This window comes from Metopolophium dirhodum, chromosome 4 (assembly GCF_019925205.1).
Source record: "Metopolophium dirhodum isolate CAU chromosome 4, ASM1992520v1, whole genome shotgun sequence".
In the NCBI taxonomy this organism is placed as follows: Eukaryota; Metazoa; Arthropoda; class Insecta; order Hemiptera; family Aphididae; genus Metopolophium; species Metopolophium dirhodum.
This window is the reverse complement of record NC_083563.1, coordinates 24,820,675-24,833,732: the sequence shown is the minus strand read 5'-3', so window position 1 is coordinate 24,833,732 and position 13,058 is coordinate 24,820,675.

The following is a 13,058-nucleotide window of genomic DNA, read 5'->3' as shown; positions in this document are numbered from 1 at the left end:
TTTCTATCACTTTTATAGTAAAAAAAATTAAAAGTAACCAAATTTTTTTCACCCCGCAAAATTTTAAAGCCTAGTTTTGAATTTCTATCGAGTCTCGATACTAATGCTGTGTTGCATAAACAATTTATTTCATTTAACGGTTCACCTAACCAATCATGAGCCACTTAATCTTGTTGAAGCCTTAAGGGACCATTTTCTCACTATTGATTCATTAAATGTTTAGTGCAGTAGTTCCCAACCTTTTTGACACTATGGACCACTTTGAGAACTTTCCATGCGTCTCGGACCACCTCAATTTTAGACCTTATTTTTCTTATAAACAAGATTCATTTTATTTCATACATTTTTATGAATAAACAAAAACAATTAAATTCCTCATAGCTTATAATAATGTTTATAATTGATCAATGTTGAGTAAAAGTTTAAAACTATTAACAATTTAACGCAAATTACTACTATTAAAAAAATATACATCATATTATTATATATTTTATTATAACGTCTCACGGACCACAATCCAATATCTCGCGGACCATAGGTTGGTAACCACTGGTTTAGTGCAACCCGGCACTAGAGTTTTATATTAATAATTATAGTTTTTTTTTTTCACAGATTTAAATTTCTTAATATGGTTAATATGGTTGGTCAACGTTAAAACAAATAATTTTATCATCAAACTATCTATAAGTTTTAAAAGGTGGGGATAAGTGGATGTCACTCTACTGTACAGTAGGTTACAAGTGGGTCGCTGCAGTAATGGATGGTGTTAAATTTGAATTCAATGATATAATATTGTATAAGAAAAACGATTCTGAGCGAAAACGGTCAGTCAGCTTATGATATTACCTAGTATATTTGATGATATTATTGTGAATAAAGTAATTTATATATAACCTATTTACGTGGAACCTTGTTTTAAATTTTCAATCCTTAGCTATAAAATTTGAACGTTTTATAAATTTTTAACTACAAAGTAATTATTAAATTTTAAATTTGATACATTTTATCAAAATTCGAACTTTAAATCCTTATAAAAAAAAATTGTGCCCATGTATTTTTAATATTTTTCAACTGCTATTGTAAAAATATATCAGGAGCCTGGCATTAAATTTTCACGCTTTTTTACACAACAAATAAAATGTTATTGATATTTATATGAAAAAAAATTGAAAAGTGACAATGTCCATAAGCAGCTCAAAAAAAATCAAAATATATTTAAAATTTTATGGTATATGGTAAATGAAAATATAAACATTCAGTAAAATTTTCATGTTCCTACAGTTATTCGTTTTTGAATAACAATAAAATAACAAAACCGCTACATGGGAAATCAAGTGAATATCCAATATTGTGAAAATATGAACGTCAAACGCTCATAAAAATTTAATTTGACTATCTCATAGACATTTTTTTTTTTTTTGATAAAGTTAGATAATCTTATAAGGAATCATGTATTATATTTTAAAATCTTAGATTTAAAAAGAAAAATTTTTATGAATTCTTAACTCAAAATAATTTGGTAATTTTCGTGATTTTTCCATATTTTGTCAATTTTTGAACTTTAAATGCTTATAAAAAAAAACTGTGACTAAGGATTTTTAATATTTTTCAAATGTCATTGTAACAATATAGTAGGAGCAAAAAATATACAATATACAAGCAACTAAGCCGCTAACACAACAACATATCAAAACAAAAACGTCAACTACAACCACCATCCAACTCCACCGAAAACCCTGAACAGTGAACACCATCGACAATCGATATCCTGACAAAACTATGTTCATATTATGCAAACGTAAGTGAGGGTCACCAATCGATTAAAACAAATCCTACTCCTATAAACAACAATGAGATCTTAGTTCTTAAATTCCTCGATGGATTTAAAACCATTTTAAATCTTCTTATATCCCTCGACCCTCTTCATCACTATCATCTCAAGTTTCATAAAAGATAAAAATGTCAACTAATAATAATACATCAAGTTCTATCCTCATCCTAACATGGTGTCGTAATACTTACAGATTGTCTATCTCCTACCATCTCACGTCACGAACTTCCCATCAATGGGAACAAAGGAACATAACCTAGTCCCCCCCCCCCATCTTAATACAATTAGCTATTTTAATTTATTTTATTTTATTTTGTTTTATCTTCTTTTATAATAATCTTATATATAACTTGCGCTTATCCTAAAAAAATATTTACAGACAATATTTAAAAAAAATTCTTCTTAAATACCTAATATTATGACATATAATAATATATAGAATCACTATCGTCCAGTATAAACAATAAAGTGTAGTAAATAAATGTAGCTATAAACTCGTAAAGTATAAACTGATAAAATAAATAATATAGGTACCTAGTGAAAATTATTAATAATATATAAGTATTTGGAATTTCACGAAATCAATACTTTAATAGTTTTTAATTACTTGAACTCTATATAATTACTTAGTTCAATGACTTGCCATATTTGTTCATATTATGAAGAAAAAAGAGAAATCTTCGGATGTTTTATGGTTCAACTATAAGTAGACGGCTTCTACCTACCCAATCTCGTGATAATGACTATTTTGGATTTTCTCGATTAAGGAATTATTATTGCTCAACATTTACTAAATGTATCTTATATAAATTAGCGTATACGTGTCTTCCACTATGATATCATAATATATATCATACTTTATATATTGTATTACACTCTGAACTCCGGAGTAAAATATATAAAAATATATTACAATTCAATTCAGTTTATCAGTAAGCAGGCAATCAGTTTTATGTTCAATAAGAGATTATCATGAATAATGTACCTACCTTAATCTTAAATTAGAAACCGTATAGGTTATACTTACATCAGTTTTTTTTAAATTTATAAAATTATATTATTAATTGTGTACTTAATTGAATGTTTAGTTGAGAAAATATTGCAAATTTGTTGAATCCTTGTTTATCTGTTTACCTATACAATATAAACAATGCAAAAGAAATAAAATAAATAAATTAATATTCTTATTTTCAAAAGTATTTATTGTATTATTATTTATTTTTAAAATTTTTTTTAATAAATTGTGAAGATTTTTTTTTTGAAATTGACACCTACCCAACAATCTTTTGAGATTTGAAATTTGAATTGTAAAAAAAACCCTTCATGACCCATTACTACATATTTCATTAAAGACTAACTTTTCATTAAATATTTATTATTTTTGATTGATGCCAGTACCTATCACGCAGATACAGATGCAATAGGTACGTATTTTTATATTTTAAACTCACGAATAGAAGAGAAAAATTCAAAACAATAGTGATAACTGGTTACAAATTACAATAATACATTAATACCTACCTATAGTTGTGAGGTTTTTGGGACAATAATGAATTCGATGGTCTCTTATGAATACGAAATACATTCAAACAAGAAACGTGTCGGCACGATCGCACGAGTTGAAATCGTATTTGCCAACAATATTGTACTGATAATATTATTGTATTATTGTACCACCTATTATACACCCAGTGCCACTAACTTGTAATTGTAAATCGTTTTGTGGTCAGCTGCGTTAAGCACCTATAAACACACAATACGCTCATATGAAACATATTATATTTTGGTCGCGTATATGTATAATAATAGACCCACCTAATATAGTTTTCGGCGAAAAGTGTATCGACCGTGCTAACGTCGTCCTGCACAAGCACAATAATTAGGCACACTTCGATATTATGGCACTGCACGCATCATACTACTCAAGTCGATAATATTATTATTATGAATCGAGAGCGACGCTATACATTTTTCAGGGACGTCAACATAAGCTAATTATATCAGACGCGTTTTCGTTTTTTTCGTTTTTTTCTTTTCGAGAAAAGAAATAAAAAACCGTGTCCACGAGGGCACAATAACGAACGGACGCGCACAAATATTCCGGATATGAAAACTTAGCGACAGACGGAGGGGATCTCGCGGGTGAAGGGAAGCGAAAAAAAGTGTATATAAATAAAAATATGCGTTCAAACACGCGCGCGCATACGAAACTGGTCCATGGCCAAAGAGGCTGTGTGCCATTTCACCGCGAACTTATCGGGTGCTGAATTCGCCGTCCAACACACACACACACACACACACACACACACACACACACACACACACACACACACGAGTATAATGTTATACATTTATATACCAAACAACCGGTCGCCTCTGCAGTAATGCAGCAGCGGTAATACTCTCGCTGCAGATGTGAACTCTCTGCCGCCGTCGCGCAAGTATACCTATACAATATTATATACCTGGCTATACCACTTACCACGTACCTACAATATATTATACGCCTCGGGGCGCTAACGGACCGTCACGACGTTCGCGGGCACGCCGAGATCGCCTCCGGGGCGAGGGGTGGGGGGTGAGGGTGACACCTAGTGTGGTGGTGGTGGAGGGGGGGCACTCCCCTGCAGCGTAAACAAACGTAAATTATATCCGTTCGATTTGTACGCGGTAGTATCTGGTATATACAATTTACTATATATTATGCTTGTATTATATTATATAGTATATTACTTATCATATTATTATACGCGAATGGCGAATACCCTCTGCACATAATGTAATACCCGCTATAATACGCGATACATAATATCTACGTACGCATAATATTATATACTATACAGGATGATTCGCCAAGCGTGCTCACCCCCGTTTTTCCTTATAATAATAATGAATTTATTCAAATTCTGATTTTATGGAATTTTTAAATATACTTATATAAATACCATAATATTTACAAATACCCGAGATTTTACTAGGTACCTACTACTGAAGGAGGAGTGTCTGTTAGTGATACAAACTACTGTTTTTCAAATAAGAACCTCTTTTTTACCGTAAACTATTTAGCGAACAGTTTTTTTTAACGTTTATGAGCCTACCTACCTATATAATTCAAAATTCAAAGGAGTATAGTTTCTTAGTTATTAAAATGTTTATACTAACAATTATAATCCTTAAAAACGGTTTTTACAAAAATATAAAATAGATTCAATAGGTAATATTGGATATGGTATTTATTATACTTGAACCATTTTTACAAATTAAAAAATGTCATTAAATCAATATAATTTATTAATTACTAAAACTTTTAAATCTCCATATCTTCCAAATCCATTATCATGGACCTCTAGTTTATGGTAATTAGTACAAAAAGTCACAAAGTAAAATAAAGTATAAGTAGTCGTTGGAATTTTGATTTTGATACGTCAACATTTTCAGTAAAATGATAACCATAAGCTATATTTACAGTAGAAAAGATAGGATCTAATTCGAAAAGACAGAAGTTTGTATATCCACAGAATACTCCTTAGTAGTATGAAAATATCTCAAGAATTTGAAAACAACGTTTTAAAGTATTTATATTTGAAAATTTTAAAAATTGGCTTTATATAACTCTATATTATTGAATAAAAAAGGGGGTAAGAATGCATGATTAGGGTTACCAGATTTTGAAATTACCAAACCCCACATCGTATTGAATAACCATTTTTTTTGCTTATATACAAATAAGTATATACTTTTAGATTTTGAGCGGAGTAAGGAAGCTTGTGGTTTTACAATGGTGTTCATTTTTATTTTTATTTTTTTTTTATTCGGTATACAAAATTTCTACCAGAAGAAATGCTTCGATTTCAACATATTATAGTACATTATCTTTTAGAAAATTGGATCAAGATGGTACTTTAGAAAGGTCATTTTTCGATTTTTCAATAGTTATTTAATGCCACGGGAAAAACTAACGACGAATTACGAAAAACCGCTGAAAATGGGATTTTAATTTCTAACGCTTTGTTCATCACTATAACAACGAATAAAAAATTATAATATTATAATATTAATTCAATTTACAGGCTAGAATAAATAATAACAATATAAAAAATGACTGACAAAACGTCTCCGCTCAGAATCGTTTTTCTTATACAATGTTATTATATCATTGAATTCAAGCTTAATACAATCCATTATACATTGACCCACTTGTAACCTACTGTACGGCAGAACGACATCTACCTACTCGTTTTTTTTCAAATTGTTTTTATATAAATATTTATTAATAATTAGCCAATACAATTTTTTACATTAATTTACTGCTATTGTTATTACTTTATTAGTTATTACTTATTAGGTACTACTTATTACTAATATAAATACTATTCGTTTGAATGAATTTTGAAAAAAAAAAAAGGATACAAACAATAATATATATAGTTTTATACAATCATTTTTAACTTAAGTATACAAATAATCTACCTATTTCTACTCCTGTATAGATTATTGTAAAACTAATATTTTAGTTCATATTATTTTAAAATAAGAACAACCAGTAGCTATAACATTATATTATTATCATCGGGAACCATATCTATAAAAAAAAATAGTCTATATGCCTAGTAAAGTTTATTTTTCTCTCCACTTCTATTAACCGGGACAAACTTAATGATCGTCTGGGACACTGGGACATGCCGTTAAAAACAGGACGAATGGCAACCCTATGCATGATGAATCACTCTGTATATAATACGTATATATATATATATATATTATATATGCATACCGCAACCGTGTCTTATAGGTTTCGAAACGCGCTCGTCCAGATACTATTGTTTCGTCAGTGATGAAAATTACGACGACGATGATACAGTTCAAATATCCTTGTTTTATTGCAATTGTCATTGTTGTTGTTGTTGTTATTGTTATTGTTGTGTGTGAGTGTCCTGCTAGTGTTCGTCCACATATCGGGCGATATTAAAAATATTTTTGTTCTATAATTGCTCATATGTCCATCTATGATTTTTACAGTTGAACGTGGCTACTTACATTTAATTTTGTATGCACTGCTTTCATAACGCATAATATACATGAGATTGAGGCATATTCGCATATTGCAATGGAATGTGGAAACTGTAGAAATAAAATTTTCACGTTATATTCTTGCGGTGGTCTGATGCAGTCGCACACGTTTAACCAGGCGGTCTATAATATTACAAATCGCAATAAACCGAATGTTTTGCATTATTTACGTAGGTATAAATCGAATAATAATTGTTTTACATTTTTTTGAGCTTACGTTAAAATATATCAATATAAAATATTGTTTAACGACGTATGGATACATTGCATTGTTTATCCTAAGTGATAAATTCAATTTAAAATTGAAATGAATTAAACGCAAACATTTTCAGTTTGCTTAGTGTATTTTTTAAGTTGCATAATTTGTCAGCGCTTTCAACATTATTTTTATCTTTTAAACTTAAGACGCGTATACAATTATTTATATTGCTATACTGTTAGTAGTAACTAGTATATAACTAAAAAAACCAACGGAATAAGTATCAATACTTTCGTGTTTACGAATTATACGAGTGTATTATGAACAAATCACAAACATTGATATTGCATGTAAGTTGAAATTCTTACAATCTTACTGACTAGTTATAGTAGTTACTAGTTACTACAGTATAATTATATAAATTCTATTATTCACCCCATCATACCGGAAGAATGAAGAAGTGTTACTAATACGAAGAATATCACAAATTACAAAACATAATTTAAACAATGGTCGTAAAAGTCACATAATATAAGTATAATACCTACTACTAAATCCTACACTAAAAATCTTAGAGACAATCGTGACATATAATATTATTGTTATTGTGTTACTTGAAACATCCGTTTTAATTTTTTCTTCGAGTCTCCATTGTTTCATTTAAATATTAAAATCCGCAAGTTAGTACCTACAATGGAATCTTATGTTACCTATAGTATGTAACTTACTAAAGATTAATTTATCCCTAATAAATGTCAATATTTTTTTCGCATGTAAAAAAATATTGTTGGTACCTACTTGCTAGCTAGTGTATTTTACATATTTTACACAACTACAGTGGTTTATAAGTTTCTATAATATATAACATGTGTTTATTATGGTGAGGTAACAAAACAAAAAAGAAGGGAAAGTATAGGTAACTGTATAGCTCTGCTGTAAAGGAGCTATAGGTATGGAGTGTACCTCGTCATTGATTAAGTCACTGTATAAAGTATGGGTTAAATTTGAATTCAATGATAAACCATTGCTTACAAAAACGATTCTGCGAAGACTCTATACTAGGTCTATACTACTACTTACATGGCTGCGTATAGTTTATGATATACTTTTTTATGTTGCTACTATAGTAAATTATTTTACTATTAATAACTCAATAAGTAATAAGTTGAATTAATATTTTCCGAAAACATTTAATTTATTATATTATTAAGATGTGACTATTAATAATTATTATAATAGGATATATTCATATTATACATATATATAAGTAATATTAATTTTTGAGTTAATGTACCGTAAATCGCCAGATCGGTGTGAATAGGTCCATTGTGTAAACAAGCAATAGCATACAATTAATCTAAATGATTTTAAAATTACATTGTAGTGTATGTATATAAAAATATATAATATAATCTACATAATATAAGGGCCGTTCTTATAATATCCGGTAAAGTGTCGGTTAACTTTAACCCAACATTTTAAGAATGGCCCTAAGATTCAAAATTCAAATCCCCTATAAAAATATTTTTGATTTACAACAAAATAACTAAAATCGTTATTCTTTATTTATATAATACCTAATAATAATCTAAATACCTATCTAATATTCTAAATTTGTACTTAGAATGTCTATAACAAAAATTAATTATTTTTAGATTTTTTGGTTTCATTAACGGGCGTAGGTAAATTGAGTCCCAAACTAAATTACCGTTTTTCAAAAGCGGTGAATTGAGTCCCTCGTATATTATTAGATAAGTTTTCAAAATTACCTATATACGTACAGTCGTGCACCATTAGTTATTGTGAGCATATAAACACACCAATGTCGCGTATTAATAATTAGATAATTTTCTCCAAAATATATTTTTATTGACTTTGAAAAATCTTTATTTTAAAAACATACTTTCCCGCCTTATATTTAGGCTGAATTTTCGACAACATCTAATCGTACAACAAATAGTTGTGAATCATTTCACGCGAAGCTGAATAGTTTATTTTATACATCACATCCAAATATTTATATAGCTCGTATCATTAAAATATTTACCCGTTTAATATTATATTATTATTGACAATATTAATTGTTAAAAAATTATTATATTATGTATTTTTCACTCAAAAGTTGATATTATATTTACCTATTATCATTATTGACAATATTAATTATTAAAAAATTATTATATTATGTAAAAAATTATTATATTATGTATTATTCATTAATCATTAATCATTATTATAAGTATTATTAATTTACCAGAGTAAATATTTTACAAGGGACTCAGCTTACCTCTTTGATTTTTTTACGAGGGATTCAATTTACCTATTACTTTTTTTTGGCGGGACTTAGTTTACCTAAAAATATTTAAATGGGACTCAATTTACCAAATCCGCCATAAACTACTTACGAGGAATCTTGTATTACATTTTCAATCTGTAAAAATTGAACAATTTATAAATTTAAAAAAACTACAAGATAATTTGTTAGTTTTGACCGACGAGCGAACGGGTTTTTATTGATATTTAGAGAAAAAATTACTAAAAAAAAAATCAAAAAATATAACACAAAAAAACATGCACGTCATTGAATTCAATACATTCATCGATCCTCTCGGGATCTAAATTGTTATCTTATAAAAATGGGAGAACGGTCCTTTGCAATATATAATTCGCTTGATTTCATTATTGTCGTCATTATTATGGTTACGTCTTATTAGAATCATTTCAAATCGCACATTACATTAACGACGTCGAGAAGCGTCGAAGCGTTGCATGTTTTGTAGTCGGAAATTAATTGCTCGTTAAAATTTTGCGAACCCGTGCCGTCAAAAGCGTCGCCGTGGGAATAATAATAAACAAAAACTGGTTTCGTCATCCAAAGGATAATATTATATTATTTTATAAACGGCTCTTCTACGATACGGCCCCGCAGTTGCTCTTCTCGCGAACCGGTTGTCGTACGGAAGACTCTACGCCGTCCATACACCTTCCTCGCATAGGTTAGGTACCGACTTGCACTGCACGGGCACGGCCGAGTGCAGTCGGACGGGCGTTCGCCTGCCGGTCATTTTTCCCTTAATCATCGGAGGCGATTGTTGTTAATAACCGCGGTGAACACATCACAGGTATATAATACGTCATTATAATCTATGTACATGACGACGGAGAAAGAATAAGAGAAATATAATATTATAATAACTAATAAGGATGTTCTGCACATTTCGCGTTCTCGGCAGCGCCACGCACACGTTTACATTGACGTCCGACTCCCTACACAATGTGCAGATAATATTATAATTTATATAATACGTATAGGTATATTTAGGTACCTACTATACGCGTCTATCAAAATTATTATTATATCGCCGGCCAGTTTTCTCTGCGCTGCTCCCGTTGTTCGTATATATTATTTATTTTGATCCGACGACATCATAATCTCTTATAATATTATGTATACCTATACCCATATTACGCGTTTGTGCGGCGCGATTATACATTCTTCGTGCGGTCAAGGACTCGTCGTGTTTAAACGAGTAGATATAAACGCGCGCGCGTGTAATTCGGATGCAAAATCTCTGCGATGTGACCATTTTTATAATATTCTTTCGCCAATATATAATAACATTACGAACCGGCGCGTTTGTTTATGGTCACGCGCAGCAACACGTGTTTGAGCTCATCGTCGTGTCAAACGGCCGTGCTTTCAGAACACGACGAGTACCTAGCTTTCTTTGCCTTTACGTGGTTATGTCGGATTTATTAGAAATCTATGGTATAAAATATCAGCCATGACTTCTATTACCTATCTACCTACCTACTCGCCATCCATCTGCGTCGCGGAGTTTTTGAAATCTTTCTCGCACGCGTCATTCTGATATGTCAACGAGTCGGTTATTTTTTCATATACTTGTATAACAATTCGATTTCTGTTGGATACAATCAGCCACCCCGTGTCCGTCTTTTTATTTCCTCAAATTTGTATTAGGTATTTTCATATTTCTAGCCTGTATATATAGGAATCTTTGGTTTGGTCGATTTGGAGCGTACTTAACCAGTAACCACTATATATACTTACTGTGGAACTGCTATACTTATCGAGTTAAAATAATTTATTACGACGATGGTAAATTAAAACTAAAAATAATTAGTACTTAATATTTTACCATTAAGTATCTACTGTATAGGAATTATGACTGTCAAACTAAACTAATTTCTTATGTATAGGAAGACATATATTATTATATGGCCATATCTGTCTGATTGTCTGAACAAACATCGTGAGGGATTTGAATTATTGAAATTTGAAACGTCTATACGTGATAAATGATAATTATTACCGTGTAGTGTAACCGCTGTACCTGCATAATACTTACCTATTGGTTTAAACTATGTAAATAATATTTATTATTTATTATATCATTATGCTCACTAAGTTTTAAAAATATATATGTTTTCAATGGAATATATTATATAGGTATGATTATAATTTGTAATTAGGTAGGCATCTAATACCAAATACCTAGACACATTTTTGATAATTGTATACAAGTAAAGAATAATAATATGCAATAAACAAATTATATTGGAATGATATTTTTCATTCATAGGTAGTTTGGCATTAAAAAAAAACAAACATGTAATAGGTATATTAAACTTAATTATACTAATCATTGAAAAAACGAATCCGTTGAATTTTATGTAGATAATCAATAAATCTTATCAGACGTAAAAACGAGTTCCGGAAAAAGTAGTTTTGTAAATGATGAATAATATTATTCTTCGTAGGTTTGGCCGGTTTACAATATGAGCACAGACTTCAGGTCATATACCTTTTCCATTAAAATTTCAAGTTCTTATTTTGTTTAAATATCTTTGGATATTGCAAAACTATTCATGCATGGTATTATTTTGTATAGACAATTTATATTTTATATTAAAATTTGTATGGTAAATATTTTCATTCAATAGTCATTTTATTTATGTAAATCCTTCAAATACGAATACTTACCATAATCTCGCAATACATTATAATAACATAGGAAATCAATGAATTATTGTTGTTTATGTGATTCTACGCGTGAGAAAGCTTCAACAATAATAGTATTAAATGTATATAATGTATACTTATAGAGTGTATAGAGTCTACTCAGTAGACTAAAGGAATATGAATACCTATAATTTTAGTTTTTCATAGTAATACCTAAGTGCCAAGTGGAATGAAATAATATAATAATTAATTAATAATGATTTAAGGTTATTTTATGTATTATCATTAATTATAAATAATAGTAATATTATAATCAATTAATGGTATTATCAATATTATGGTAAACAAACTAATTGAAAGATTAGTTTTTGTTTGTGGCCGTAGTGGCCGTACCTATTGGGTGGTTTTTAAACTGTGGGGGAGGGAACAGTAGGTGTAAACAAGTGTGTGTAGTTTTAGCTGATTTTTCAAGTGGGCACCCGTAGATATCTGCCATGCCCGTGACCTGCCTAACCGTGACTTGCCCGAAGAAAAATGCCGCCCGTGGACCGAGGTTTGAACCAGCGCCGGTGTGCGTCACAACCGATGCCTTAGTCTGCTCGGCCACTCCGCCCCCCAATGTTGATTTTGTTGTAATTCAAAAAATATTCGTAGGGACTTGAATCTTTTTGCCATTATGTTTATTATATTATTAACTATATAATATACATACTGATATTTTCAAAATATTGTTCAATCTACTGTATTATTATTACTAATATAAAATATATTTAGATAATAGATATATAGACTGAATGGCGAATGCTGATAGGTCGTCTTCACTTTTTCAATATTTTCCGTACACGATTTTATTATATATAAATATATAATATAAAGCGTTTAATTCAAATTTAAGTTATAACACATCCATTACTGTGAGCAACTACCCCAGGTTTAACCACTAAATGTTCGTTACACCATAAAATAAATGTCAT